Below are 6,030 nucleotides of genomic sequence, written 5' to 3'. Positions count from 1 at the left end.
TTTAATAGGAATTGAATGGAACTTTAGAGAAAAAAAAGCTGATGCTTGGTTCTTGGTAAGCTTGTCCCCACCCGTATATTCCGAAAGTTATGCCGGACGGATTATGTGGACTTTTTCAAAACAGGTTCAATTTTTTTACTTTGACCGGTTTAGGGGATTTTGGTTCGTTTTCCGTTATTGAAAACTACTACTTGGATTTGTGTTTGTGCAAACACAGTTTTCACAATCCAACTCAAAATGAAGCAAAAATTCAATAATTGAATGGATATATTTATCTTTTCTTTTTTTGCCTTATTTTATAATTTATTTTATTTTAATTTTGTCCCAACATTTTTAATTTGCATTAAATATACTTATAACGATTAATTTTTCAAACAATTTAGGACTAATTCACTAATAATTTTAAAGGAACAATTTTTAACATAAGCAAATTAAACATAGTTGTCATGCATTATTATTGGACTAGTTCTAAATTTTCTGAAATTTAACTGTTAGAGATATATTTAATGCAAATTAAAACCTTAGAGATAAAATTAAAACAAAATAAAACTTTGGAATATGTTTGAAATTTTTGACAAACTTCAAAAACAAAAATATACTTTATTCATAAACAATAATATTTGAGAAATAAAAAAAACCAAAACTTCAAAAACAAAAATATACTTTATTCATAAACAATAATATTTGAGAGATAAAAAAAATCAAAACAGCCAAATAAGACAAGTTTGGACTTTTTTTTGTCTCTAGGATTACTAATCCAGAAAATAATAATTAATAAAACTCTACAACCAAGCAAAATAATTTACTAGATTCAACCAAGTTGTTATAAAGTATTTCAAATCCACTCACGCTTCTTCTTCTTCTTCTTCTTCTTCTTCTTCTTCTTCTTCTTCTTCTTCTTCTTCTTCTTCTTCTTTACACCATTGTTATTGCTGCTTCTTCTTCTACTATTTTTCCTCATCTTTCTCCTTTGTTATGGTCGTCGTCACCACCACCACCTCCTCTTCCTCCTTCTTTTTTCATTTAAATTTTTTTTCCTATTTTCTTTTTCACCTCCTCTTCTATCATCATCATCAACATGATCATCATCGTTATCATTATCCTCGTCATCGTCTTCTTGTACATATCGTCGTTATCCTTGTCGATATCACTATCGTTATTGTTATCATCGAATTTTAATAGTTGATATATTTAATTTCACTATGTTTTCTACAAAATTTTTTATTTATTTCTTTTCTATTAAAATTTGTAAATTTGCAACTCAAGTTTTCATAAAATAAATTCTTAGTTCTATCACATCATTTAGTTGAAAATTTTAATATTAGAGTAAAGACATGTCGGTATTAGAGTCAACATATTTTGATGTTATTTTTGTTTCTAACAAGAATTCAACTCAAATAAGTATGACCTACATTTATTCAACTAAATAAGATTGCAATATATGTCCATGTTCATTCAAATCTAATATAAGAAGTAATGCTCCTAAAAGAAGAATTAAGAGCAACAAAAAAAGTAAGAAAGAAGAATAATAAGAAGAAAAAAATACAGTATCAAAGAAGAGACTTTTGTGTTTTGTAGCAAAATTTTAGTGTCAAAATTAAGAAATTATTGTATTATTTTATATATCAGATACGCTACCTTTTTCTTAAAAGAAGAATTATTGTGTTATGCTTAATTTCGCTATATTATATACAGATTCTTTCACTTATTTTCTTTTCTATTAAAATTTGTGAATCTACAACTCAAGTATTCATGAAATAAGTTTAGTTCTATCACATCATTTAGTTGAAAATTTCAATATTAGAGTGAAGACATTTCAATTTTATTTTTAAGATTTTTGTGTTATTTTATATATAAGATAAGCATTTAATTCACTAAATGTGTAATATTGTTTAGAAAGATTTAATATTTTTTTATGTCGCGTTATTAAATTTCTGGTGTCAATTTTAAGTAATTTTGGTGCTATCTTATTTCATTTTATAGAGTCAACGTGCTCTTTTAATATGCAATTTACTTTAAACAAAATTTGCTACTATTTTTATTTTTAACAAGAATTCAATTTGTTACGGCCTGGCCCAAACTGAATGTAGGCCGACCCGACCCGGGCACCACCCGACCCGGACGGTTAGGAACAAGGCGCCCGATCGCCGATCCGGACACGCGTCCCTGACAGCTTTGCTACAGCTGTGCAAAACTGACACGATATAAATGGGGAAGGACCTATCCTTCCCCCAAGGTACGTCACATACCACTCAATCTTTACTCGCCTGCACACTTCACTGACTTGAGTGTCGGAGTGTCTTTGCAGGTGACACCCCCCTCTACATCCGAAGAGCTCGGGACCTCGCCTACCCTTAGCCCAAAGACGTGCGGCCAGATGACTTCCCCTCCTCTGATCAGAAAATCAACCCAACCCGTCCGGTATCTGACCTACCAAACATTGGTGCCGTCTGTGGGATCTAGTCACCTGGATGGACGTTGTATTGGGCCTGGGAGAGAAAGGCCACAGAGGGAAACCCTCCGCGACTTCTCCCAGACCGCGCACGAGGTCCCTTCCAAGACAAACCACCCGATCTCTCGAAAGACGCCCTTTCGGGGGAACTGGCAACAACCACGCCAGAATAATGCAGAAACTACGTCATAGGATGCAAGACTTGGAATGCCGGCTAGCAGACCGGAAACACGACCAGCACACCTCAGAGCAAAGCCACTCTCGTTCTCACTCAAAGAGCCATTCCAGACGCACAGCTAGCCCTCAGGCTGAATCCGAGAGCGATGGAGAAAGAAGACGTGCGAGAAGACGCCACGACCCCCTAATCTACACCAGGCACGAGAGGCGGCGTACGACTGATCGCAACCAAGAGGTCGACGAAGGGAGAACAACGAGAACGCGAGGACCCGTGATAATGGGAGCGACCCCATTTCATCGTTCCATCCTCGAAGTCCGGCTGCCAAAATACTTTGACAAGCCAACGGACATGAGGTATGACAGAACACAAGACCCGCTGGAACACCTCACGGCCTTTGAGGCCAGGATGAACCTGGAGGAAGTGGGAGACGAGGTAAGGTGCCGCGCTTTCCCGGTCACCCTGGCGGGACCTGCAATACGGTGGTTCAATAACCTCCCGCAGGGCTCAGTGACCAGTTTTGCGGACATCAGCGATACCTTCCTAGCCCAATTCACGACAAGAATTGCAAAAGCAAAGGACCCAATCAACCTGCTTGGAGTGACCCAGCGGCCCGGAGAGCCGACCAGGAAATACCTAGACCGATTCAACGACGAGTGCCTGGAAATAGACGGGCTGACGAACTCAGTTGCGAGCTTGTGCCTGACAAACAGACTCCTAAACGAGGACTTTAGAAAGTACCTCACCACGAAGCCGATGTGAACCATTGATGAGCGGATAATTTATACGCTTTTTGGCATTGTTTTTAGTATGTTTTTAGTATATTTTAGTTAGTTTTTATTAGTTTTAAATAAAAATCACATTTCTGGACTTTACTATGAGTTTGTGTGTTTTTCTATGATTTCAGGTATTTTCTGGCTAAAATTGAGGGACCTGAGCAAAAATCTGATTCAGAGGCTGAAAAAAGACAGCAGATGTTGTTAGATTCTGACCATCCTGCACTCAAAGTGAATTTTCTAGAGCTATAGAAGCCCAATTGGCGCGCACTTAATTGCGTTGGAAAGTAGACATCCTGGGCTTTCCAGCAATATATAATAGTCCATACTTTGCTCGAGATTTGATGGCCCAAACAGGCATTCCAAGTCAGCTTAAGAATTCTGGCGTCAAAATGCCAGAACTGGCACAAAAGCTGGAGTTAAACGCCCAAACTGGCACAAAAGCTGGCGTTTAACTCCAAGAAAAGTCTCTACACATGGAAGCTTCAATGCGCAGCCCAAGCACACACCAAGTGGGCCCAGAAAAAGATTTCTGCATTAATTACTTATTTTTGTAACCCTAGGCTACTAGTTCTCTATAAATAGGACCTTTTGCTATTGTATTTTCATCTTTGAATCATACTTTGATAGACCATTTCACGTTTGGGGGTTGGCCTCATGGCCATGCCTAGACCCTTTTGTTCTTATGTATTTTCAACGGTGGAGTTTCTACACACCATAGATTAAGGTGTGGAGCTCTGCTGTTCTTCATGAATTAATGCAATTACTACTGTTTTCTATTCAACTCAAGTCTATTTCTTCTCTGAGATATTCATTTGCACTCAAGAACATGATGAATGTGATGATTATGTGACACTCATCACCATTCTCACCTATGAACGCGTGCGGTTTATTACTTGGACGACCCAGTGTACTTGCTGGTTAGTTGTGCGGTGTTGTGATAAAGAGTTGAGATTACAATTGTGCGTACCAAGTTGTTGGCGCCATTGATGATCACAATTTCGTGCACCAAGTTTTTGGCGCCGTTGCCGGGGATTGTCCGAGTGTGGACAACTGACGGTTCATCTTGTTGCTTAGATTAGGTAATTTTACTTTTTATTTTCGAAATTTTTTTTTAAAATACAAAAAAAATTTATTTATTTTGTTCTTCAGAGTTTTTAAGAATGAATTCTAGAGTTTCATGATGATCTGTTGAAGTCTGGCTGGCTGTGAAGCCATGTCTAATCTTATTGGACCGAGATTTTAACTTATCATCACAAGAGCTTGTTGATTTCTATCAATTTTGTTGTTGTTAGTAATGATCTACTAAAGCTTGGCTGGCCATTGGCCATGTCTAGTGTTTTGGACCGGAGCTTTCATTGAAAGCTTGGCTGGCTAGTAAGCCATGTCTAATTCCTGGACCGGAGTCTTAGACTAGTATTGCAATGATTCCTGGAACACTTATTAAAAATTTTGAATCCCTTTATTTTCTTTTCCACTCAATTTTCGAAAAATCACAAAAAAAAAATTTATAAAACCATAAAAATCAAAAATATTTTATGTTTCTTGTTTGAGTCTAATATCAATTTTTAAGTTTGGTGTCTTGCATGCATTGTTTATTTGATCTTAGTTGCATTCTTTTTATTAGTGTTTCTCATCATTTAAAATTCAAAAAATTTTCAAAATTATGTCTTTTCAAGTTAATAACACAGAAAATTAAAGATTTAGAATATTCAGCAGAGGAATTACACAGAAAAAGTTGGGCGTTCAAAACGCCCAGTGAAGAAGGAAAACAGGCGTTTAACGCCTAAAAAGGTAGCATTTTGGGCGTTAAACGCCAGAATGGATGCCATTCTAGGCGTTTAACGCCAGGAGGACACTAGAGGGAAGATTTTGTTTTTAATTCAAATCTTTTCCAAATCTTCATAATTTTTCAAAATCAAATATTTTTCAAATCATATCTTTTCAAAATCAATTTCTTTCCATTTTATATTTTTTTTACTATTTTCGAAAATTCTTGCTACAATTAATAATTTAATTCAAAATTTCTAGTTATTACTTGCCTATTAAGAAAGGATCAAAAGTTTTAATTCTAGAATCATATCTTCTAATTTCTTGTTAGTCAAGTAATCAACTTTAATTTTAAAACTTTCTTTTTTAATTTGATTTTCAATCATATCTTCTCAATCATATCTTTTCAATCATATTTTTTTCAAAATTAATTTTCAATCATATCTTTTTAATTTCTAGTTTCAAAATCTTTTTCAAAATCACTTAATTTCTTTCCCAATCTTAATTTTCGAAAATATCAATCAAATTTTCAAATTTCTTTTTATTATTTTAAAAATCTTTTTACTTTAATTTCGAAAATTCTTCCCCTCTTCTCACATCCTTCTATTTAAGGGACTAACACTCCTCCTCAAGGTGCAATTCGAACTCTATCCTTCTTGATAAGTTCGAATTCTCTTCTATCTACCTTCTCCTTCTATTCTTTTTTCCTCTGACACCTCAATGAATCTCTATACTGTAACATAGAGGATTCCATACTTTCTTGTTCTCTTCTCTTTCATATGAGCAAGAGCAAAGACAAAGGCATCCTTGTTAAAGCTGATCCTGAACCTGAAAGGACCTTGAAGAGAAAGCTAAGA

This window comes from Arachis ipaensis, chromosome B07 (genome assembly GCF_000816755.2).
Source record: "Arachis ipaensis cultivar K30076 chromosome B07, Araip1.1, whole genome shotgun sequence".
NCBI classification, from domain to species: Eukaryota; Viridiplantae; Streptophyta; class Magnoliopsida; order Fabales; family Fabaceae; genus Arachis; species Arachis ipaensis.
Note: the sequence above shows the minus strand (reverse complement) of the source record.